General features: G+C 40.4%; 1 long non-coding RNA gene across 1 annotated transcript; it reads left to right on the top strand.

Moving 5' to 3' along the window:
• The first annotated feature begins 56 nt into the window (after positions 1-56).
• LOC124289182 lies at positions 57-26,243 on the top strand. The gene is made up of 2 exons (XR_006901621.1): positions 57-92; positions 25,479-26,243. It is a non-coding gene; the product is annotated as an uncharacterized LOC124289182 (long non-coding RNA).
• The last annotated feature ends 1,204 nt before the right edge of the window (positions 26,244-27,447 follow it).

The following is a 27,447-nucleotide window of genomic DNA, read 5'->3' on the forward strand; positions in this document are numbered from 1 at the left end:
AGCAGTATCAAGTGCAAAATCTGTTACAGAAAAATGTAAGCAGAATTGCTTTACTCGCTTTGGGTACGACTTGCAACTTGTTGATGTTCCGGGTGTTTGTGACACAAGCAGATCAGACGAAGACATCAAGCATGGTTATAAAATGTGTGGGGATACCTTCCCCTGGAATACACGCCATTCTTTTCATAGTTAAAATTGGCAGGTTGGACCGATATTTCAGTTAAAAAGGTGTATTTGAGATATTTGGCATTAACAGATTGAATCATACATTATCGCATTTAGTTCTAGAAACATTTTTTCGCTTTTCCTTTAATGAATAAATTCGGAAAAAATGTATATTGTTCATTCTTGCTTGGCTTGCAATTTCCATGGAGAGCCTCATATACACCATGATTCACAAAACCCCTACACCAATACAAAAGTTTTAACAACACCCAAATCTTGCCAATTGTAAACTCCAGAAATGTAATTATGAAGTCAGTAATGTCTGGTAAGAACTGACATGTCACTTCGCACAAACACACCGAATTGGGCTATAACAAGCGCACGTGCATCCTGTGGGCTACAATGCACGTGATTTAACTGAATGTGGGTCCCACTGTAATTCAGTCTTTAAAATCATTTTGAAAACAATTGCACACGTCAGAACTGCTAACTGTCAGACAAAAAAAAACCACCACATCACAAGGTTGTAACTCAATGGGGCGTCACAGAGGAACGCCCGAAAATGCCAGACATGAAGCCACTGGAATGCTGAGAGCCGGGATGAGCTTACGACAGGTTGCCAAACATTTTCAGATCCACCACAGTACCATTTCACGTCTCCAGTCACGCCATGCACAAACTGGAACAGTGAAAGACCGCCCACGCAGTGGCAGACCTCGGAAAACGACGCCACGTGAAGATCGTCATCTTGTGACGTCATCACGCCGCAACAGATTTGCCAGTGCACCAGATCTTGCTCAAAGTCTTCAGCGGACTACAGGAACACGAGTGCATCCACAGCTCGTCCGTAATCGTCTCCGTTCTGCTGATAAACTGATCTTATTGTGATAAACGGCACCCTTACAGCTCAGTGAGATTGTGATCTCGTCATAACGCCACTGGTCATACCCTTCCTTAGGCAACGTCCCGGACACCTTTTCCAACAGGACAATGCACGTCCACATACAGCTCGCCTGACTCAAAATCTGCTCCAGCACAACAACATTGACGTCTTAGCGTGGCCAGCAAGGTCACCAGACCTTGCCCCAATCGAACATGCCTGGGACATTGTCGAGAGAAGCTTGCAGAAGAACCACCCTAACATCCAGAATGTCAACGACCTTGGCAATGTCCTTCAACTGGAATGGGGAAACATCCCCTTTCATCAGGTTCGGCATCTCATCATAAGCATGAGAAAACGTTGTGTGGTGGTACAGCAAGCTGAGGGCCGACACACTCGTTACTGACCTCTTCTCGTTTGTGTGTGTGAATTTCACTGATCCAACCCTCTCACTGTGTAGTGCACCTGCTTCCATTTTGTAATGACTTCACAACTGTTTGTTTTAGTTTTGTAATCGAAAATAGTCAAAGTAAAGTTTGCAGCGATTCTTATCCTCATTTCTTTCTGTTTATTGGACTGTTTCACTGGGTGTTGCTAAATTGTTGTTATTGAGTATATATTCACACAAGTACATATAGCCCCACACGGCCCCTACATTCTGATTTTCATATTCCATGTTGTCTCACATATACCTCTTCATCCACACAGCCCCTGTATGTCCTTTATAGTCCCATACCTTAAATCCGACATTGCTCCCCACCTCCCCTTGATACTGTATTGCACATGCACCCCTTGATCCACACAGCCCCAACACCCAGGTCTATATGTCCCATGTAGTCCCAAACCTTCCACTTCATCGACCCAGCCCTACACCCAGGTCTATATTTCTATGTAGTCACACACCGTCCCCTTGATCGACCTAGCCCTACACCCAGGTCTATATGTCCCATGTAGTCACACACCGTCCCCTTGATCGACCCAGCCCTACACCCAGTTCTATATATCCCATGTAGTCACACGCCATCCCTTTGATTCACCCAGGACTACACCCAGGTCTATATGCCCCATATAGTCCCAAACCTTCCACTTGACTGACCCAGCCCTACACCCAGGTCTATATGTCCCATGTAGTCACACAAAGTCCCCTTGATCGACCCAGCCCTACACCCATGTCTATTTGTCCCATGTAGTCACACACCGACCCCTTACTCGACCCAGCCCTACACCCAGTTCTATATATCCCATGTAGTCACACACCGTCCCCTTGATCGACCCAGCCCTACACCCAGGTCTGTATGTCCCATGTAGTCACACACCGTCCCTTTGATCGACCCAGCCCTACATCCAGGTCTATATGTCCCATGTAGTCACACACCGTCCCCTTGATCGACCCAGCCCTACACCCAGGTCTATATGTCCCATGTAGTCACACACCATCCCCTTGATCGACCCAGCCCTACACCCAGGTCTATATGCCCCATGTAGTCACACACCGTCCCCTTGATCGACCCAGCCCTACACCCAGTTCTATATATCCCATGTAGTCACACACCGTCGCCTTGATCGACCCAGCCCTACACCCAGTTCTATATATCCCATGTAGTCACACACCGTCCCCTTGATCGACCCAGCCCTACACCCAGTTCTATATATCCCGTGTAGTCACACAAAGTCCCGTTAATCGACCCAGCCCTACACCCAGTTCTATATATCCCATGTAGTCACACACCGTCCCTTCGATCGACCCAGCCCTACACCCAGTTCTATATATCCCGTGTAGTCACACAAAGTCCCCTTAATCGACCCAGCCCTACACCCAGTTCTATATATCCCATGTAGTCACACACCGTCCGCTTGATCGACCCAGCCCTACACCCAGGTCTATATATCCCATGTAGTCACACACCGTCCCTTGATCGACCCAGCCCTACACCCAGGTCTATATGTCCCATGTAGTCACACACCGTCCCCTTGATCGACCCAGCCCTACACCCAGGTCTATATGTCCCATGTAGTCACACACCGTCCCGTTGATGCACCCAGCCCTACACCCAGGTCTATATGTCCCATGTAGTCACACACCGTCCCGTTGATGCACCCAGCCCTACACCAAGTTCTATATGTCTCATGGAACTAAGGATTTTAATTGTATAAGTGCAGTACAGAACCGTGCTTGTCGATTTTTCATTGGTGTAAATAGCAAAACCCCTAATTTGGCAGTAAGGGGTGATATGGGATGGACTAGTACTTTGTCAAAACAAAGAACAGAAGTATTACGCTTTTGGGTTGAGTTATGGCATCTGATAGATTGCCTTCTGTTATTAGCAGCTGGTCACGGCGTTTAGCCAAATCATGGGATAACACAGTGTCATCTTTATTACAATCGTTGCAACTCCCAGTGCAAGACTTGCTACACATGTCTAGTAGTGAATTGACTTTGTCATTTCAACATATACAGTTGTTAGATCATCAGGAGTTGCTACGGGAATTGTGGAATGACCAGGGTAATCCCAACGGTAATAAGCTACGCACATATAGACAGTTTAAGTACACTGTTACACCAGAACCATACATTACTGCTATACTGCCCAGATGGCACCGTAGCGCTCTAGGTAAACTGTGGTACACTTCCATTAGAAATAGAACGTGGTAGATTTTCTCGTCCTGCGACGCCACTTGCAGACAGGCTTTGTCGCCACTGTAGTAGTCAGGCTGTCGAAGACAAAGTCCATTTCTTAGTTAGCTGTCCTTATTATTCTGATCTTCGGTATGATTTGTTTAGAAAAACTAGTATCTTATACCCAATTCCACCATGAATCAAGAAAATACTTGATTCTGATTGGTTGTTCAGAAAAATCAGACGGCATCAATTGTGGATTGACGCTCATCTGATTGTAAGGCCGCTTCACCGCGCATTAACAAATCTTATTGAGAAAACTACTTCCGTTTGACCACAATGATGGCGGATCATAACAACAACAACTCCGTGGATTTTGACGCTGACTTTGGAATTTTCCACATAGGCAATTTTTCGGAAGTTTACGAGATGGATTATTCTGATCTTCGGTATGATTTGTTTAGAAAAAACTAGTATCTTATACCCAAATTTTGCTCAGTTATCAAACACTGAACAAGCTACAATCCTCGGCATAAGCTATCATCCCTATAAATTTCTTTCTTTTTCCTTAAGTCTTTCATATGTGTGATACTCCTTAATGTTTTAATCTTATATTTTATACATTTTATGCACATATTGTCTAGTGTGCCTCATTGGCCATCTGGCCTGGTGTTTGTATTTTTCTATGTCTTTTTACCGTTGCCATTTTTTGACACATAAATAAACGTAACACATAAATAAACTATTTTGTCTGTCTTGTCTGTCTGTCTATACACACACAATGAGCCGTGAGGTCATCGGCAAATGAACCAGCCGTTACACTTGAGTGCACACCCACCCGCTCTGACTGGGTTCGGTATCCCGGCTGCTTCGTTTCTAGGGAAGTAACCCCAAGTACAAAATATTGCACTTTTGATTTGCTATTGTACGCTTTTAATTTTGTTTATATGTTTTTTCATAATCAGAATGTATATAATATGTCATAAATAAGTGATAACTGTGTTTGATTTTTTGGTTGCATGTGACCTTTAAGCAATCCACTCCTTTGATGATCTCCTCGGTGCATTATCGCGATATCGAACGAGCCTACAGCTCAGCAGGAACAGAAATCGTGACAATTGTTGTGAAAAATGAAAGCTATATGTTCTCACAATCTGCTGTCATTTAATTTTGTCACCTGCTTTGCCTAGCCTCCGAGTGGGCCTGGTACAAATGCCACCTAGACAAAAGCCCCCCGCACATATGCCACCTGGGACAAATGCCACCCAAATAAAAATAAAAACCACCAACACAATAACATTTTTTAAAAGTCAACATTACTATGAAATCAAAATTTTACATGAAAATCAACTTTTTTATCAAAGTGAATATATTTTTTAAGAAACCAAATTATTGATCAAAGTCTACATGATTTTACAACAAAATCAACATTAAAATCAATATGGGTGGTAATTGTCCTCTCTGTAACGGTAAAATAACTGAGTGGCATTTGTCAAGGTGGCTTTTGTCCTGCTCCCCTTCCGAGTTACAACTTGTTTTCATAGACGATTCTGTCGTAGTTGCCTGGTGTCGCTGGGCCTTATTTGTTCGAGCCAGCCGCTAGTGATAGTGAAAACTATGATCAGCCTCGCTCATCTCGGTTACGGTTAATTTCTTCAACCTAAACAGTGCGACATGAGGAAGGGTGGATGCCCATCAGATGTGGGGTTTTTTACCTCGATATTTATTCACGTCATGTACAAGTATGACGTATAATATTAAAAAATGACATTTGATCTATTTGAATCCGTAAACTAAACAACCCCACTTTGCCATTGCTAGAAGACTCGGCCCATAGGTTTTCACATGCAATTAAAATTGCATGCAATACCGTATTCTCAAAATAGAAGACTCGGCCCATAGGTTTTCACATGCAATTAAAATTGCATGCAATACAGCAATTAATACTCCCTTGTTGTAACCCGTGTTAGTAGGTGGTATAAACCTACACATGTTATTTGTCATCATTCACTTGATTGTCAGTTAATGAATTTAAAACAGGTATAATTAGTGGTAACACCACTTACATAACAAAGGTTCCCATTTTGCATTTCTTGTGTCTGAAGTAAATACTCAACATTATAAACATCGATCAAAGAATTAACCGATAACTGATTGATTAATTACTTGTATCTTACACAGCGGATTTGTCAAAAGGTAGTGTTTATGTATGTAGATTTTCTATACTGAATACACTCTGTCGTGTCTGTGTCTGCGTAAAACAACGTCCTTCTTTCAAAGGATTAACCGCCAAGACAGTGATTGATTGCTCATTATTGGCTAACTAAATTACTTTTTTTGTAAAGAATGGCGGACATTATGCAATTAGTTCCCAGGTGTGCTATCTTGGATGCCCAATGAGACTATATACCAATGTGAAATACCTGAAACGATATATCACTTTTCGTAAACATGTATTAGACTGTAAAAAGACACATCATTTGGAACAGCTGCAGGTGAATGGCATATCACTCGTTTTTGTGGATATTGATGGATACATTCCTCGAACAAAGTAATAGCCTGACATTGTTCTTATAACTCTAATCTGTTTTAATTTTAATAATTGCATTTTGTTTTTATTCATTTGTCGTAGCATTCCACAGAATCATTGTTTTCGTCGTGAAGTAATGAGACAGATAACATACACTAGAGCGTGTGTTGCGAATTATGATTTACTTTGGCAAACTATAAAATGTCTGATATTCAAGTTATAAGTATAGGCAGATCGCCTGATTTTTATTTAGTTTCAAAATGCATACAAGTATGATAATAAACTAATTAGGATTATAAGACCAAATATAAAGACGCACGTTGACTAGTATCTACATACTGGTGAGTGGACGTTAACCACGTGAATGTAGTAAGAAATTTATTGCGCAGTATTGTCACTCGCTTCCGAGGAAGAAATCGTTATGTTACAAGTTGTGTCATGCCAAATCCTGTTGGCCATGATTCAAATACATAACTACGAGTAGAAAGTAGTTTTGATTTTCTAACTTGATAAAAACAAACCATAATCTCATTAATTCTTTAACAGACTTTAGCCCGTGATGTTACGATTATTAAAATCGTTATGTTACAGCATCCGCCAGTCTGAGAATAAATGGCCCTCGAAGGGGTTGAAGTACTGTTATTGTCCTCCTGAGGGTCAAATCCCAAAATATTCATAGTAAATTTAAACCTACTACTATTTTAATCGTAGAATATATGTTCGTTTTGATTTATCTAACATTGATGAAAGATGGTGTAAATAATCTCATTCCATTCTTTAACAAATGTACTTCCCCATGGTCCCTACTATGGTGATGTACCTTCAGTTGATTATTAAAAACCTGGCAGCGCCCTTTGTCGCTAGAACATCCGCCAGTTTTTTAATAAATGCTATTTAGGTTTGTTTTCACCGAGTTACAAAATCAAAACTACTTTCTACTGGTAGTAAAATATGTATTTGATTGATGTCCAATAGGATTTTGCGTGACATATCTTATAACATAACAATGTCTCTCGTGGAAGCGAGGTGGGTGTCAATATAACACTATACAAGGTCTGGCATAAAGGTATTATACATAAGCTAAGACGTTATGGTATCGGGGGTAACTTGTTGAAATGGTTTGAGAGTTATCTAGACAATAGAGTTCAGCGAGTTGTTATTAATGGTTACGCGTCTGATCAAAGATCAATCTTAGCCGGGGTTCCCCAAGGCTCTGTCTTAGGACCATTATTGTTTATAGTTTATATCAACGACATCATTGAAGGAATAAACAGCAATATCCGTCTCTTCGCAGATGACACATCACTTTATGCTATAATAAATGATCCTGATGAAACTGCTCTGTCTCTTAATAATGATCTACGTAAAATTTCTGATTGGGCTGACAAATGGCAAGTTACATTTAATCCTAATAAAACAGATTCTATACAATTCTCTCGTAAAGTTCAACCCAGCCCAAAACGAAACTTTACAATGAAGGATGGTAATTTTAATGACGTTAATAGCCATAAACATTTGGGACTTACTTTACAGCACGATTGTTCCTGGACTGACCATGTTAACTGTATCGCAAAAAGGTTGCACCCATGGTAAACTGTCTTAGAGGTTTTAAATATCGTCTCTCACGTAGAACTTTACAAACAATGTACAAACAATTTATCTTACCTATTTTCGACTATTGCTGTCACATCTGGGACAATTGTACCAAACAGCAAGCACTAACACTGGAAAAACTTAATCTTGATGCACTTAGAACTATTTGCGGTGCTGTTTGCGGCACGAGTCACAACAAAATTTATGATGAGACAAATTTCCAACCACTATGTACTCGAAGATACATCCAAAAACTAACGTTTTTTCTATAAGATGGTTAATAATTTAACTCCAAAATATCTGAGCGATCTCGTCCCTCCTAAGGTATCTGACACAACAAGCTGCATTTTCCGAAACCGTTTGAAGCTCCAAACTATCGATAGTAAAAGTGCAAGTTATGCTAAGTCATTTATCCCAGATACAGTAAGATTGTGGAATTGTTTGTCTAGTTGTAAGAAACAGATTAATGGGTCAAATAATAATAATAGTCAAAATTACTTCAATTTAAGCTTTGGAACAAGATTCTGTCAGATTATCCATTCACGCCTCAGGCTCGGTTGCAGCGATTTAAACGCACATAAATATCAACGATTTATATCTTCAAATCCCTCTTGCTCTTGTGGCTACTGTTACGAAGATCCAATTCACTATTTCTTTTCGTGCGTTAATTACACTGACATAAGACATAAAATGCACTTCTATGCTAAAGGATACGACAACAAATCAATACTATACGGCCACTCTAATGGATCTACTAAAGGTAATCTTGAATTATTAGAATCTATCCATTCTTTCATTGTACTGTCAGGCAGATTTGTGTTGTAATATAAAAAACGAAATTGCACTTACTATTAAGTATTTTCCGACACTAAAGGTTCTAACGTTAAAAGCGGCTATATTACAGTTTATGATTGTTACATTTCCAGAAAGCTATTGTTTATCGTTTGTTAATATCATGTTTTTCTCCGCACGATTATTATATCTATAATATATCTGTCTTCTGGAGCGGTATTCAGATAAGCACCATACTGCTGTATTTACCAATCCTCTTTTGGAAATAAATATGTTTAAACCATATAACACTACTTACAATATTATTGTCACTTCCACGACAACCTCGCTTCCAAGAAAGAAATCGTTATGCTTCAAGTTGTGTTATGGAAAATCGTTTTGGTCATCAATCATATATATATTGTACTACAACTAGTAAGTAGTTTTGATTCTTTTACTTCTGCGAAGCGATCTGCACACATTTAAGATATCGTTCCAAGCTTCCACAACGCTCGCTTCGCACTCACAAACAAAACCCATTTAGCACGAACTACGGGGTTCGGTGGAAATAAGTGCATGGTGACACCATCACTCGACCCCTTAGGAGGGCAACGCAACGATTGACGGCAACGCAACGATTCGTTTTGCTTTGAGTAAGTTTCGTTGTTCAGACCATCCTTAAATGTTGGAATAAGGGCCAAAAGTAAATATAAAACAACATGAGCGATTCTGCCTCTCTGTGTATTGTACTTACCATTGAATCAGAGTACCAATTCTTTATTGAATGTTCATTTTACTGTGATCTGAGAAACAGCCTGCTCCCACAATACTACATAAATAATCCATGTGAAATTAAATTGATTTAAACAGATTTTTATTCATGAAGATGAATTGGGATTGGTGAACAAGCATTACTGCTTATATTAACACCGCTCCCATGCAACATATAATACAACATGAAAATGGAAGATTTGACGTCATCGATACTGACCATTGCATAAATAAAATATTTTTAAAATGTGTCTCACAAGCCATTGTAGAAATATAAATCAATCATGAGAAGGTTGTTGAGTAAATTTACTTATTTTCCTGAGAAAATTTAAAGCGTTGGGTCTTGGTTATATAATCTTCGACGGATTCAACTATTTTCTGGTTTACACAGGGAGTAAGTTCTTTGTTTCCCTTAAGAATGGTATCCAGGTTCATGGCGCCCCCATGCCATTATAGCAATTAGCCCATGGAGAACAATCATTTACCATCACCCACCAGTTATCTCCCCTTGCGGATATTTCCAAAAATTGGAAATCTCATATTTCCAAAATTGGACATTTTTGGAAACATCATCTTTCCAAAATTGGAAATGTCTTGCAAACATCATCTTTCCAAGCTTGTAAATGTGGATTTTTTCCAGTTATCTATCTATCTATCTACCCATCTCACACCACCACCACCACCGCCACTGCCACCACGCACCCGCAGCCAGTCAAATTATAAACAATGATGCACTCACGTTATTGATCAAATACATTCTTCGTGAACGTAGCGTTGTCATGTTAAAATGTCTGTCCAGGAAAATGTAACTGCATGAATGGCAGACGGACAGGGGTCAAAACATGATACGATGTGGCAGTCATATTTTCCTTGACGACAGCCATTTGAGATTGTCTTCAAATGCTAGTTAAACAAGTATCCTCCACGTGTCAGTCGGCCTCGCGAACATAATACTCTTGCGACACACGCTGGCGTGTCTCTGGATCAATTGTAAACGCTGAGCACACTAAAATGAGTCAAGACAGGTCCTTTCGCTGGTCGACAAGCTCGGATGTATGCAGTAGGCAATCGATCCCTTATAGTCTGAGCGGACGATCAACGTCTTAGTGAGTGAGTGACTATGGTTTTACACCTCTTTTAGCAATATTCCACCAATATTACTGCGGGAGACTCCATAAATGGGCTTCACACAGTGTACCTCATGTGGGGAATATAAGCCGGGTCTTCGGCGTGACAAGCGAACGCTTTAACCACTGGTCTACCCCAGTTCCCAACTCTAGTAAGACAGCTGAAACGGAACAAATCAGTATTAGTTTCGATTATGACGTCTGTGTCGGCACCACACCGTCTCCTCATGAAATGGACGTCGTCGCCGTTGGTCAAAGAGTATTTGGTCAAGTTCGTGCAAGGTCAGGTGATCATCTGCTGTCGCGCTTGTGTTCACAGCTTATCGCAAATAGTTTCGATCAGGTTCATGCCTGGAAACTGGAAGGTAGGTTCTTGACATCAACACAGGCGTAGGAAGTTGCGCGGTCAGAATCAAAGTGTAGGGCGAAGCTTTGACATGTCAGTCCAGGACCATGTAGCTGTCTATGGCAAGACTGGGGTCAAATTATTATGACGGTAACGCAATTTATCAGGGCATTATCATTTGCAAAAACCCGAGGTCTTTCATTAACTGCCCGACGAAGGAAGGCAGTTGAAAAGACCGGGGGCTTCTGCAAATGATAATGCCTTGGGCCCCGTTCCTCAAAGCGATCGTAGCGCTAAGATGATCGTAACTCCCATACTTTAACATAGACTTACGACTGTCGTAGCGCTACGATCGCTTTGAGGAACGGGGCCCTGAAAAATAGCGTTACCGTTATTATAGCTAAAATGGAGAGGATTATTAATTTACACAAACAATGGTATCGGTTTTGAAGCATTTACTTTTACAAATATGGAAACGTCATAGAACAAAACACTATTGAGCATGACGACATCCGACCTTAACCTTTGCCCATACAACCAGCGGTTATTTTTTTCAATGCTCAACAACGTTAGAGTACCAGTGGATGTGTTCATTGCTGCATGTTGTTATTTATGCTACAATTGTTGAGGTTGGCACCGGCAAGAAAGTGCATAATGGCACAGGTACACGTGACGAGTGTGAGTCAGCCATTTCGTCAATATTGAACCCAAGTTCAAACGAGCCGTATGTGAATGAACATCAAGAGATGAGATACTTATGACGTCAACTTACAACAGGCTTGATAATGGCCCGTCGTCAAGAAGTTTGGGGGCATTATCAAGTTACATTGGCCTGCTCATTTCTGATAACGTGTTGGCGTTTTAATGATAATTCTATCCATTTTAGATCCTGATAGTGTCTGGCAGTTTGATTCCTTCAGACGGCAATCATTTGAGACTCACCGTTGACACAAAATGCTGGCCAAAGAAAGGGTTTCAAAATCTGTCCTCCTCATGATCACGACATTCCTGCACTTCACTCTGACAAGTTTACCCATCGTAAGCGTTGAACGTGATACATTTGTTTCAAGATAAGTAATGAATTTGGCATTCCGTACGTGGTCGATTCCTCATGGTCGATGAGTCTAGTTCATATGTATTTTGGTCTGCTGAAGACTTCAGACTGTGTCCAGTGTAACTGTGTTCAGTGAAGAATGTGGCTTTCAAAGCCTCAGGAATTGTTTAAAAAATGAGAACTGAGGAGAGAGTGAGTTTTAGTTTTACGCCGCGTTTTGCAATAATAGGCAATATTACATCGGGCGACACCAGAATTGCGCTTCACACACTGATCGCTTAAACCACTGATCAACCCCACCGCTTCGGTAGAAATGAGGAGGTCCTTTGAAGGATCTGTGATAAAGCTGGTGTCTATTGTCATTCCTTGTTTTGATTTGTACCAGAAATTCCTGTGTTTTTACAGATGCAATATTCACTAGCATTTGCATGTGTTTGTGACAGGTGTCAGCAGTGGATCAGGATTTGGTCATCGTGATTCCCGAAAATGTGTTAACCATAATAGTCAGGTTTCAACTCCTCCGTATTGGATATAAATTAGAGCAAATTATAGTGTGTGGTTTAAGAAACCTCTATCGGTGTGGCGTTACTTATGCGGTAAGGTATATAATGAGGATTTTCCAAGTGTCAATCGAAAACAATTCGTAAACATATCACCCATGAACATCGGGTTATAATTAGTCTTCCACAAACCATTTTAGTCATAACAGGCGACTAACAGGATCTGACAGATTTGGTTGATGTCATCGTTTCCAAATGGGTTGTCTGCTCCAAACTCGATTTTACAGATCGCCGCCTTATGCCCTGAGAAATGTTGAATGTCACACTAAACAACAAGCAGAGGAAACCAATCACGGCTACACACAATAAACAATACCGTCAGAGAGGTATTGCAAACTTTGATCCATACGTGTCTCACGAGACATTCTAATTATAGTTATATACTTTTATTGAGTGGAGAGATCCACCTCAATGTATTCCGTGTCACAATCATTCGACTGTCAAGCACCTTTAGTTGGAATGTGTGCATTTTAGATTTTTCGCTCATTCGCCTGCGATTTTATACTGTTCAAACAATATCCTTTGCAATAAGAGATCATTGTTATTCTAGCCACGAATAGCTGCAAAATTGCTCATGCAGCTTAAAGCAACATTTATACTCTCACTCACTTTTGTCCAACAGTATCCCTTGGTACACTGACATCCTGACTTAAAGTGACATCTGAGTCCATCAAACTCCAGTCAACAAGAGTGCATCAACATTAGATTACCTCGAGATATTACTGTTTGATTAAATAATAGCTGTTTAAATCGGAAAATGTTTCATGTGCACACTTTTCTGAAGCAAGTGCAACTAAAATATTGGCAGCAAACCCAAGTCACAAGGACATAGAGAGAATTAATATAATCGTAAACTCGATCTAAGTCTGCGTATGTGCAGTCCTCCTCGCAAGGTGTTTGTTATGGTAAGTAGTTGACACGACGTGAACAAAGACCTTCAAGGACAAGGATGGGATTACAGTAGCTATGCCTACAGGGTCAAATCAATCGTATATCGATGACACGTGAATAATATCCATTCTTCAGGAATTCAGTTTACAGCAATACTGATTGTTCAAAAGCAGTAGTGCAGTCATCCCCGCAAGGGTTTTGCTGTGTTAATATGTTGGACGTGAACAAAGACTTTCAAAACACATGGAGAGGGAATACAGTAACTATGCATACAGGTTCAAATCACACTCAGGTCAAAGTGAACTTTGACAACAAGACTTATGAAGCTCGCATTCTATGTTTTCGAGTGACTTGGTAAATGCCATTATTGGAACATTGCATTAGATTATGCACTTCACTAAATTATAATTTGCCATGGTTACATGGAGTCCAACAACTGAATAAGTTTGGACATCACTATGTAGCAAAATATGACATGACGTCCGTGGCCGTCAATTTAACTGGATCAGGTTCTCGTCTTTGGAGTTGGAAGGCCAGTCCATGGCATAATATGGTGCGCGTCAGTACTGCAGTGTGGAACGTAGCATTCACATGTTGAAATGCCAAGACAGGAAAATGTAACTGCTTGAACAACAGAATCACACGATGAATATGTGATCCCGATGTGGCAGTTAGATTCTCGTGGACGACAATCATTTGAAATGTTGGAAATGCTTGCTAAACAAATACCCTCCAAATCAGTCAACCTCACGTGCGCAGCCATCCTGCGACAGATCCTGGCGTATCTCCTGGTCCAACATCAACGTTGAGCGCACTAAAATGAGTCAAGATAGTTCATACATTTGGTCGTCAAGCTCGGATACCTGCAGTTACCATGATGTGTGCTAACATCGGTCTGCTTGTGAAGGATGCAGTCACGAATCCAGAGCTCCAGATAAGATTTAGCTCATGTGGGTACTGTACCCACTGTATTTTTTTGGAGTGGGTATTATGAATATTGAGTGGGTATTTCATTTTCCGTTATCCACTGCTTTCAAATAAGTGCGTATTTCAGTCATTTTACTCACCTAAGTATTATGTCATTGAGTAAGTTTACTCAGCAGGTATGTTCTGAGTTATGTCATACCTAATCAAAACCAACTTAAATATAATGGAAATGATTTCATAAAAAATCACTCATCCTATACTGACAGTACAACACTTGTCCTATACTAACATGCTTTTGAATGACAATGTAATCAATAAATGTCTTTGAAATAAAACTCATTCCGTGTTTGTACTTACAATGTTTACTAATGCAGACTTGTTCTCGTCACTATATGGCTGGAATAATGCCGATGTGACATAAAGCCCAACTCAACTCAGCTCAACTATACTAACAGTACGACTTGATATCAATCGATGTCTTTTTCACTACGCAAGCGATTTATATAAATATATTCCGTACGCATTTGTTTTAAACTTGTTGTGTATCTAACATTTTAAATGCGTAATTGGTACGCAACAATTATTTTTCAATGCGTAATTGGAAATTTTCTATGTGTATTTTACCCGGATACGCAGCTTATCTGGGCCTCTGCCGAATCTATTCGTTAGTTTGGTGTGACGTCACCAGCGGCACTCCAGGTCTAGTGTGATCTCCAACAATGTCAGAAGCTAGCCGGTTCACAGATTGTGAACTGTCTACCCACTGCAGCAGCCCATAGTGCAATTCCAATACACGTGCAATCACAAAAGGTGGCCAGTAACTCTCTGCACGTAATTGTTATCGTCCACACTTTCGCACGATTTGTGAGCACATTTTTCACGTCAGTCGCTAAGACCATGTTCAAATATTCTATGTCTCATTGTCGTGTGTTTGGCACGTCAAGAAACTAAAGAGAATTAACCCTTTCAATTATTACAAACAATGTTGGTGTCAAGTTCGTAACTCTGTTGTGTATAATAATAGTGTAAGTGTTAACTGAGTCGTACCTCCCACCTTATTCTGCAGGCACACTATCCCAAAGCTTATCCTACCCCAGGAGTCTTCTGGGGTTTAAAATAATTCTGTCTCTTTAGAATGTAAATTGTTAATTCATAATGATAGTTGGCACGGTATGAACACTTATATATGAGTTGAATGACAGTAACATTAACTTACTTAGAGACTAAGAGCAAATTCAGTGGTATCATTATTTTACTGATTAGAGTGCTTTCTCCCATATAAACCTGTGTTTTAGTTAATGTAACTGTGTCAGTAATACCACATTAAAATACAAATTAACCAATTAATTGCTGGCTCACACCCATCTGCAACAACATGTAAAGTCATCAAACTGCTTATATACTTCTTTCTTGCCGTGCTATACACGACAATGATATAGGCAAAGCTTGCTAATACCTTGTACAAGAATATAACTAGCAAGCTGAAAGGCTTTGCCTTAAAAAACTAAATTTAATGAAATAGTGTGTACATCGGGTTAGTTTATGTTCATATATGCAGTTTGCAGTTTGGTACTGGTTTAGTTTCTTTCGTTTTTCGATACGTTTGTTTATAGTTTATTTCTTGCTTTTTGTCGTTTACTAAAGCTGCACTCAGCAGTATTCTACCTTTTGATGATCTGAGATCTGCAGATAGCCGAGTATTGCCCGAACAATCCATTTATTGACGTCGTCAGTATTGATTTACCCATTGGAAAACGAGAATATGCAGCAGTTAAATCGATCGCCCTGTATATCCCGTTATGTAAGATAGCCAAGAAAAAGGAAGAAATCAGGGTATATAATGTGTTTATTCAAACGAGCATATCTCATAGCAGAATGAACCTAGTGAGCCAAAACTGCGTCCACAGATTGACAACTGTATTGTGAATAGTGTCATTGCGTTGTCATACCAGTCACTGCACAAGGTGTGGACCCAGGGGGTGTTATGGTCTGTATCACTGCCCGACACCTCCTCGGAACGATTATATGAAAATGCAATTATTATTGTAAAATCTCAATCCCCTATGCGTTTCTTACAGTACTGCATAACAGCTGGACTAGGGCAGGGTGTGCACACAGCGGGTGAGTATCACTGACACGTTTCCTGCTGATGTATTGTTACTAGATTATACTAGTAAGTGTTTAGCCACTGCATGAGATGTTTTACAAACATTAACATTGTCATCGACCTAATAAAAATTGTGAAGATAATTATATAATGTATATTTGGAAATCGCACATTTATTGATAGATCCTTTTTTAAAAGTCACAAAACGAGTGGGCCTTATAAAATCATATGAAACACTGGCATGAGACACTGTTGGTCTTTACACACAATGAGTTCGGCTTAGAGACTATCAATTCGGTCTAACATTCATCTAATTTCCAAACACAGTATGTTTATCCCAATTCTACCATAACACAGTACGTATATCGCATAGATGAGGTTAAGCATGACATTGCTATACATGGCTTGAAAGACGTCAATGATTTTACACACATCTTGAAATTTTCTGTTCATGTCTTCATGCATAAATAACATATTTGATAGCACTCTAGCCTGGATGCATATTCCGCTCGGTTCGATGATTTTATTAACCCCCTTGGCTGGCGTTTTACCCAATCAGGTGTCTACGCTGGGAAGCTGAGCGTACCAATCACAACACACTTTCGCTCCTTTTATCTAATCGATTAAACTTGTCAACACGATTGTTTTTTAGGTACTCTGTAGAAGGAGTTCTTGCATATATTTCACACCTGTCAGTTTGTCTGTATGATTTGACACTGCGAATAAACCTTCGCGGCTGCGACTTCTATCTTTTCCGAAATGGCGTCAAAATCCGTATACATAGTCTCAGTGGTTTGTTTCCGGTTCTCTCTATCCGATTTGATAAGGTTAACTGTTTTATCAAGTATATCACAAGGAATCGACTTCACGTCTTCTTTCAACGATGTGATTTGTTCACTCAGCTCGGACTTGTTGTCTTCTAATTTGGCCATAATGGAATCTTATTAAACTTCTTCAAGTGTAAAGGGTCCCGGGTTTAACTCCACATCGTCAGAGCACAATAAGATCTTCTCACGTTGTACCCATGTTGGGTAACATTGGCTTTCCGAATGACACATGAATGCAATAATAATAGGAAGAATGATAAGGACACTGATATGACGAGGAACTAATGAACAACTGGCAGTCATTATCAATGATTAATATTAGGCCAGATTTATAATAAGTAGTCAAGGCAAGGGCACACCTGGGGTCAAGGGGAACAGAGCTCCATAGCACAGTAGCAGGTGTAAGTAGTAGTCAGCTTTTAAAGTGCAGAAATTTACTTTTGCTCGGAGCGCTGCATTATTATTGGATGGATCAGCGAGCCCCGATGTATCTACAACAGAAACAGCACATGAGGAACTAAAAGATTCGACATTTTATCATCTTAATATCAGCGTCAGTTGTAATATAACTACACAAGACAAGGGCAGACTGTGTTAGGAAAAGCGATGTTGCATCAGTTTCAGTTGTAATACACTCAAAGCCACAATTACAGATACATTAGCATGATGGAGGGGACACGATGTTTGGACATTAATCTTCAGTAATTAATGCTGGTCGCAAGAGGTGACTTGACCGGCAACAGCACTCCAACTGTCAAACCCTGACTTCCCAGATAGCATTCGGACGTTGGCCCAACGTTGGCAATGTTGGCAAAACCATTGCCAATGTTGGGCCAGCGTCTGAATGCTATTTGCGTCTGTGACTCATGATGCAATTTGCTGGCAGGCGCAAAACCCGGGGCCCCGTTTCACAGAGCTATCATAGCGCTACGATTGTCGTACCTCCAATACTGTAAGATAGACATGCGACAGTGGGAATACACCTGGAGGCAATATCAAAACACGTGTACTTACATGTGTATTTCCACTAATCTAATCTGGTATCTTTAAAGCGAGATAACACATATATAGAAAATACTACACGATATCTCATTACATACGAATTATACGAAACGAGTGTCCTTCCTATGGTATCTGACCGAGCGAAAGCGAGGTCAGAAACCATTGGAAGGTACGAGTTTCGTATAATTCGTATGTTATGAGACCGAGTGTGGTATTTTATTTATTACCCAACGTCTTACATGCATTAAATTGACAAAACAGCGTATTTTTGTTATTGTTATGGTTTCAAACCGAAATCGGTTTCATAAAGAGGTTGCGGAAGAATTTTGTTCTGTTGTTCACTTTGCATGAGGTCACACTGTATTGACGTCACTACGACTTGCTCGTCTGCTCCCTTGGTAACCGACATCACGATGCATGCCAGTTGTCATCGCCTCGTACAGCCTCCAGCATTAAACTACTCCGTAGCACCCCGTTTCTTAGTTTGCAGTTGCTTCACTCGGCTAACCTCACTGGTGGAAACTTTGCATTTATGTTTTTCGAAGCATATAATGTCTCAGTTCGACTCACAATTAAACAGAGATACGGCAACGTTCTCAGTGTTTACATTCCCACAATGCATATACGTTTTAGAATGAATGAATGATTTTACGTGTTTGGTATGAATGAAAAAGTAGTTCCGTCACAACGTGACCAAATTGAGAGGTCACCAGTTATCCAATCAAATCGTTAGAATCTCAGGTCAAGTCGTTACGACACAGGTCAACGCGATACGACACTCGTGTGACGTACGAGATTGGTATGCAACTACCCATACGTTGACCACGTGGATAATAAAATTCTGTATCTGTTGCAGCCAAATGTCTATGTATAAAAGGTCAGATGTGTGTTAATACGTATAGCTTACAAAGAGTCCCGTATGTGAACGCACCCGTTCCTAGTTTTGCATTTTTTTCAGTGTCTGTTGTGGCCACCATGTGCCCCCTAAACTGACTTTGAATGGACTGAATAAGTCTTTGAATTCGAACTCATGGAATTCTGGTCCATTCCTCTTGCAATGCCTGGGACAGTCGATCTAACATCTGCTCGATGGAGTTGATGGTGATTTCGAAGGTCATGGAAGCACTGTAATGTTATTCTGAAGATTGAATACTGACATGTGCTGTGTGTGTGGCATTATCTTGCTGAAACACTTCCCTCAATGATCGGGATGATGTGACTCCTTAACATTTCGTCTCTGTACCGAATAGCAGTTGAATTGCATGATTCGTCAGTAAAGCATGCACGTCATCCAGTTTTGTACATTCCAGAATCGAACGTTATTGCACCACTGAACCCGTCGACGTCGATTGGGTCGTCGCGGCACAAGGCCGAAACAGGGTCTCCTCGTAACCGATTACGAACGGTTTGAGACGACTGCAGTGGTGATCAGAACTGCACGTGCATATTGCGAACCACTTTTTCTCCATGACGTTTTCATGCATGTTGATACTTTCAAACGTAAGCGTGCATTAAAATTACCGAAGATCCGTTTTTGCTCTGTGCGTTGGTTCATGTACACAAACCAGCATTGTAATGGCAAACAATCAAACACTAATTTTGAAAGATAATTGACATTTCATTTATCAATATCGTATTTGCGTTTCTTTTGGGTTAGAGTATATCTGTACCCGTGATCCCGTAAGTAAACTGATCATGGTACTGCTGCCTATGCGGGTCATAAGCTACACAATACTGATATTTAAGCTTACTTTCATGTTGAACCAGGTCATCTGACCCTGGGTGTAAAGCTCACTAACCAGCTATATCACGGTGAGGTCACCACAAACTTGCTTCACACATTGTACCCATGTGGGGACAGCAGGGTAGGTACTATTGTCGAAGCTATATGGTAACAGTCGGAAAAGTAAGGAGTATTTTTTTTGTCCATGCTGCTTTGTGCACTGTCAAAGTTTATAAAATAGTGGCAATAGATCGGCCTTTCGCGTAGCGCGTACAGAGCGACATGCATGAGTGACAAGGATCGGGTGGTCAGGCTCGCCGATTTGGTTGATTACATATCACCGTATCCCAATTGATAGATCGATATTCGTGTTGTTGATCACTGGATTGTCTGGTCCAGAATCGATTATTTAAAGACCCCCGACATATAGATGGAATATTGCTGAGTGCGGCGTTTAACAACAACCAGCCAACCAACGACTGGGAGTATATGTCAGAACACCACGGTTAGTTGAACTGCAACCTTCAAACCGTCACGCTAAGGACAACTACTCTATTGACGATTAGTCTACTGACCTGTTATAAAGCATGTACATTCAATCACATGCGGGTAAAACCCATTCCTCGGGAATCCAGTGTTAAGTCGAAATATGATAAACTAAGACCTGTGCGATGCACTGTGTTAACAAAGGGCCAGCATTATGGCATCTTCGATCATTTGTCGTGTGGCGGTCTACGAGCGTCTAAAGCTGCAACTTTTTTAGCATGAATAGTATGTCAAACTACAACATTAACATCGAAGTGCGAGGGATCTGAGTTAACACTTGTTTGGGATATACTGTTAAAGGTCACATGCAACCAAAAAATCAAACATCATTAAAACAAAATTATCACTTATTCATGACATATAATATACATTGCTGATTATGAAAAAACATATAAACAAAATTATAAGCGTCCAATCGCAAATCAAAAGTACAATATTTTGTACTTGGGTTAACTTACCTCGAAACAGCGGGTCGGCGTGCACTGAAGTGTAACGAGGCCTTTCATTGGCTGGTTCACTTGCCGATGCCCTCACGACTCATTGTGTGTGTGTGTATATAGAGATGTTGGGTTTTGTAAATACATGTTCATTGTTTTGGTGTACAGCATTTTGCAATCAACAGGCATCATAACGTGTCATGTGTACAAGTATCACACCTGCCTGTCTGTGTAATTACATAATGTGACAGACACCGAACTCAGGCAATAAATCAATGCGTTTTGTTTATGGTGTATACGCCTAATAGGTGTTAAGTTCAAATTGCATGTGGTCAGTGATCGAAGTTGTGTATTGAATATTGTAATTAGCAGACTGGCAGGCAGACGCATAGGTGTCAATAAAACAGACATTGAGTTTTGTCTGTGACAACGACATCTATATCACAGTTAGAAAATCTGTCAACGATAAAAAATGACATTGCTTTTAAGTATCGAACTGAGGAAGCGACTCGGTAAGAAGAACGTATGGTGAAATAGACAAATGAAATTATATAAACAGTTAAATCGGTAAACTGATGTCATAACATATAAAAAAAACTCGCGCCATTGAGATATCAACAAAACATTAGAAAAATAGCTCACATCAAAGCCTTCACCGAGTATTCACCGCCAGAGAAGGTGTTCCGTCTTGAAATGTCGAACGCCTCACTAGTTGACACATAGCTGAGTAGATCTAGATCCATACAAGGTTCTTTTATGTAATGAGTAGATTATTTACTATTTGTTTTGAATAGACTACTCCTGCTCACGACCCTATATTAAATCCGGACATCCCGCTTCCAAGCTGCGCGAACCTATTTCACTGCGCATGTGCTATGAGCGAAGCCCAGCCCAGAGATAAAAGACACATAAGTTCATTTGTAGACAGTTAAAGTAACTTGGCAAAACGACTATTAACAGTACATTGACTAGTATCATTACGATCATATTCTACGAGCCGATATTACTTCCCTACAACTGTTCATAATGACATATTGTGTCACATTATGGAATATTACCTGTGATAAACCGGGTTAAAATCGATTTTCAGGAACCCATGCTTGTCGTAAGAGGCGACAAACGCGATCAGGTGGTCAGGCTCGCCGACTTGGCTGACACATGTCATCGTATCTCAGCTACGTAGATCGATACTCATGCTGTTGACTATTTAAACAGTTCGTACATTTGTATGGTAGTCTGGTGACTTTGATGGTCATTTTCGGAGCGTCATGTTCTTTCAGTTGTCTTTACTATGTCGTATATAAAAATTGTAGATATAATATCTCTGACGTGTTTATCTGAACTTTTCATTGATATGTATATGGTGTACGAGTGTCTCATAGGCAGCTTGACAGAACATTGTATGTTTTACAGTTTCAATCTCTCTACTGTCACCGTTATATGTGACACAATACTAAAATAATGATCTCCTTCTCCTCCTCCTTCTTCTTCTACTGGAGACACGTGATTTTGCCTAGTGGGACTAAAAATCAACATGGTTGCCGTTTTCTTCTTTAAACAAGCCGTTAACGTTCTCTCTACCTGCCGCCAGTACATGGTCACATGTCCCACGTATGTCTGTTTGCCTGCACAGACATTTGACGAGGCTCTCGCCAGACCGAGGTAGTGTGTTGGAATGAACTGGCCTGGTGACGTGACTAACTGCACTCTAGATTCATGAGTATAAAACCAGGGACGGTCGTGATACGCTGCATTACAGCCGGGACCTGACTGGGGGAGAGAGAGCATACAGCTGGAACCTGACTGGGGTAGGGCGAGCACACAGCTGGAACCTGACTAGGGGAGGGCGAGCATACAGCGGGTGAGTATTGCTGATACTGTCAGTGCTGATTTACTGTTAGATGTTTGGAGAAGAAGTCAGCTACATGTTAAACGATGCATGTGTATTCATTCATGTCTTTGACATTGAGTCTAGATGTATCATGATACATAATTCAACTTATCGTGATTAAATCCAACAAATTTCTAGCTAATTTCAATAGCTTGACCATGGGTTCACCATTTTAACCCATATGCAGACAAAATGAACCTACAAAATTTCTTTCCGCCAAAGTCATTTTATGACAAAACAAGAACGACTGGCACACACATTCCAATATTTTGACAATAAAGGCAGTACAAAAGGCGGACAGTGCCGTGTTACTTGACTGTTACTCAGCAACAGTGCTTCAGAACACTGAACGTACTTCGATGTACTGACCCTTTCCGAACGACAGTTGCGACCTGAACGAATGATTCGGAGTACTAGATAAGGCCGTGATTCTTTCATCGCAAAAGATATAGAATGGAGGATCGTTTGAAGAGGAAGAGACTTCGACAAGAGTGCAATTTGCCGGTCGGTGCTTACTGTAGCGCTACTTGTTTCCGACCGCTGATTCCAGATGTCGCTTCACAGATCTCGCATGATTCTTAAATTTTAGAGGTTAGTTGTATTAGGGCCACATTAGGTTACTTCCAAGCTTATCCTAATCATTTAGACCCCTTTCCCAAATAAAAAGATGCTTAGCGGTCGCACCGTATGCCGATTACAGGCCTCGTTTTCCAAATAAACTCAATGTAGACTGAGGAAATTTCTCAATTCTAGACTTGCTCTTTTCAGATTTTAAAGTTTCGAGTTTCGTAGAGATGCCCAGATCGGTAAACAATCGGGTGCTGAAGACGTACTAAACAGACACTGACGTTTTTAAATAGCCCCGTCCTCCTGTAAAAGAATGTATTAAAAAAACTGAATCACGTGTTATGATACCTGAAGACAGAAGGAAAAGAAATGGGTGAACTCTTAGAGTTTTCGAAAATATTGTTTCATTTTGCCCATCATCATGAAGATGGCATGTGGCATTTTGTGAAATCCTTCGCCAGAGACTGGTACAACGCGGATGATTTCTGGACAATGGGGTTCCAGAATTGCATTGTGATGTGCTGACGGTATTTTATCGCCGTGCTTCGTATGGTAAATGTTATAGTATAACCTATCTCTGTTTTTGGTGTCTATTATTGAAATAAATATATAATTAAATGTAGAGATTCACAATAATTAAATATGCCTCGTCCTGTAAACATAAACTGATAGACGCAGAAGGACCTGAAAATACGAACCGCTTGATATGTGTTGAATAAAATATATGTTTACAGAGATGAAGAACAACCGACCAGCAGACCAACAATGTCTGTTATTTCGACATTGGATAGCCCCGTCCTCCTGTAAACGAATGTGTTAAAAAAAACTGAATCACGTGTTATGATACCTGAAGACACAAGGTAAAGAAATGGGTGAACTGTATTAAATTTCCGAAAATATTGTTTCATTTTGCCAATCCTGAGTATGTATCTATGAAGATGTTGGTTTGTTTGGATGAAATCCTTTGTCGGAGATTGGCCCAACGCGGAGGATTTCTGGACAAATGGGTTTTCAGGATTGCATTGTGAGGTGTTAACCTTGTGTTATCGACGTGCCTGGTTTACTAAATAGATTATAAAATATATCTCTGTTTTCGTGTCTATTATGAACCAAAATATATCATTTAATGTAAAGATTCACAATAAATTCAATTTACCTCGCCCTGTAAGCAGACGTAACAAGAAAAGCGCTCTATGTTTACAAAGTTGCACAACAGTCCTGCTTTCAACAGGCCAACAGTGTCTACTATTTCAATATTGGACACGAATATACACAGTGTTTTTGATACTATTTTCTTTTAATTACAGTCTGCGCAAGGGCAAATCATTTCGCAATGGCTGGCAAAGGAATTTGTTTACTAGCTAAAAATATGTTTAAGTTGTACGAGAAAACTGCTTGGAATCTGCATAAGCGCACGTGTTGAACTGTGTCAAACTGTAACATATGCCCACCATTCTTTTAATGTTGTACAACAAACACAGAAAAACTTACATTTTATCAAAATAGTGATGGGTGCTGCCCGTAGAGCAGGTCATGGTTACCTCCTTCAACACATGGTTTCATGTCAGATTTTCAGAGATGTTAATCCTGTCTGGACTTATAGCCCATACGGAACCTGCCTTGGTGCACATTTGAGGCGAATTATTCTCTGGCATTCGTTAATATTTTAAACTGAGCTGATTAATCAGATAATTAGGACTCGGGTGGTTCCTTGTCATTAGCTTAGCAGAACTGAGTAAAACGAGAGCATTACAATCATGTCAGTAAATCTAGTCTGTGATCATATTTATGCACAATAAATAAGAAGGGTGAAGATCAACACTTACAAACTAGTATTTGATCTTACCACTTTCTAATTGTATTTGGTTAAAGGTCAAGTGTCAATATATTGGGATATAATTGTTTTGAAGAGTGTGTGAGACGATGATTATTCTCCTCCACAGAAAATCCTACGAGTTTTCTGAAGGGGGAAATTCGAATGGTAAAGACTGGAGTAGGTAAAAGTTAAACAGGGAATACAATATTCTGAGCCGGGAAGAGAGACAGATATTCAAAGCAAAGGCAAGGGCAATATCTTTTACAAAGACATGTCAACAACATTCCTTTAATCGTTTTGGGCACGACTTGCAACTTATTGATGTTCGAGGTTTTTGTGACACAAGCAGATCAGACGAAGACATCAAGAAAGAAGTCATGAAATGTATGGCGATGTCATCTCCTGCAATACACGCCATTCTTTTCATCATTAGAATTGGAAGAATCACTGAAGAAGACACAGATACACTGGAAAGTTCCTGCAGTGCTTTGGAAAAGATGCTAAACGGTTCGTCATTGTTGTATTTACTGGAAAAGATGACTTGGACGTGGGAGGTGACACTCTTGAAAACTACATAGGCGATTGCCCAATGGAACTGAAGCAGTTTCTATGTTAAACAAGTCTTCGTTTTATTGCTGTCAACAATAGAGGGACGGGTGAAGAAAAAGAGAAATTTACCTGATCGACAAGGTAAAGAAGATGGTTAATGAAAAAAACGGCAAGTGCTACACAAATGATATGTACGAGAAATGTGAAGTTGACCTTCGTGAAGCTGCGAAGAAGGAAAAACTTGAAGGGAAGAGGCAGGAGGAATTCGAGAAGACACTTGAACAAGAAGCTGCTGCCTTTGAAGAACAGTTGCAGAGCCAGTGTCATAAAATTCAAAAAATGGAGAAAGAACTTGAAAAAGAACGAATGTCAAGGGAAAAAGATCAAGAAGACCAACTATAAGAACGTCCCAAGGCCTTTGAACTCAGAGTAAAGATCGAAGAGGAAAATAAACGCCGGGAAGAAGAAGAGAAGAAACGACAGGCAGGACAAATGGAGACAGAGAAAAACATGAGAAGAGAGCTTAAGATGATGAAAGATTTTCGGTAACAGACTGAAAAATATGAGCAAAAGATAGAAGAATTGAGACTTAAAGAGGCTCATAAACAGATACGCGAGAAGGTATCTCTCTCTCTCTCTCTCTCTCTCTCTCTCTCTGTCTATCTTTGTCTCTCTGTATCTCTGTCTCTCTCTGTCTCTCTCTGTGTCTCTGTCTCTCTTTGTCTCTCTCTCTGTCTCTTTCTTTCGTCTCTCTCTGTCTCTTTCTCTCTGTCCCCTCTGTCTTCCCCTCTCTCTCTGTGTCTCTCTCTGTCGCTCTTTCTGTGTCTCTCTCTTTCCCCTCTCTCTGTCACTCTCTCTGTCTCTCTCTGTATCTTCCTCTGTGTCTCTCTCTGTCTTCCCCTCTTTCTCCGTGTCTCTCTCTGTCTCTCTCTGTCGCTCTGTCTCTCTCTGTCTCTCTCTGTCTCTGTCTCGTTCTCTCGGTATCTCTCTGTCTCTCTCTCTGCTCTCTCTCTATTTGTCTATCTCTTTCTGTGTCTCTATGTCTATGTCTCTCTATGTCTATGTCTCCCTCTCTTTATCTCTCTCTGTCTCTCTGTGTCTATGTCTCTCTCTCTGTCTCTGTCTCTTCGTCTATGTTTCTCCATCTCTGTATCTCTGTCTCTCTCTCTCTCTCTCTGTGCTCTCTCTCTATTTGTCTATCTCTCTCCCTGTCTCTCTGTCTATGTCTCTCTCTGTGTCTATATATAATCTTTTATTCCTCAAAAGTGAAGAGTACAGAGAGAGACAATATTTATGCACTTATTTCAGGATTTTCATGCGCATTTGAGCCAATACCACGTTTTCTTAATCAGTCAAATGCAAGAGTCACAATGAGTCACTGGAAAACAGCTTTGTACATCATGGTGATGTATTTTATGCACAGAGTGAAAGACTCAATCAAGTCCTCTTTGATCAGAGGAAAGTCGGTTGTACACGACAACAAGCACTCTGTAGGTTCATTTGGGTTCATGTTGTGAAGTTTTACGCTGAATTCGATTGGCCAACATTTATTAGGCCTGTCCACAGTTCGTCCCGAGTTGCATCTGTGTATCCACACACAACTATGGCGTGCGTGAGGGGGTCATCGTACATCATCCCACACCGATGACACAGCCCTGCTTCACATAGGTCTCTCACTGTAGCACAGGCTTTGATGACAAAGTTAGCTTGCCGTCTGAGTGATGCATCAAGCAATGACACCTTCCACGCA

This window comes from Haliotis rubra, unplaced genomic scaffold, assembly GCF_003918875.1.
Source record: "Haliotis rubra isolate DU_JTF1 unplaced genomic scaffold, ASM391887v1 Scf435, whole genome shotgun sequence".
Taxonomy (NCBI): Eukaryota; Metazoa; Mollusca; class Gastropoda; order Lepetellida; family Haliotidae; genus Haliotis; species Haliotis rubra.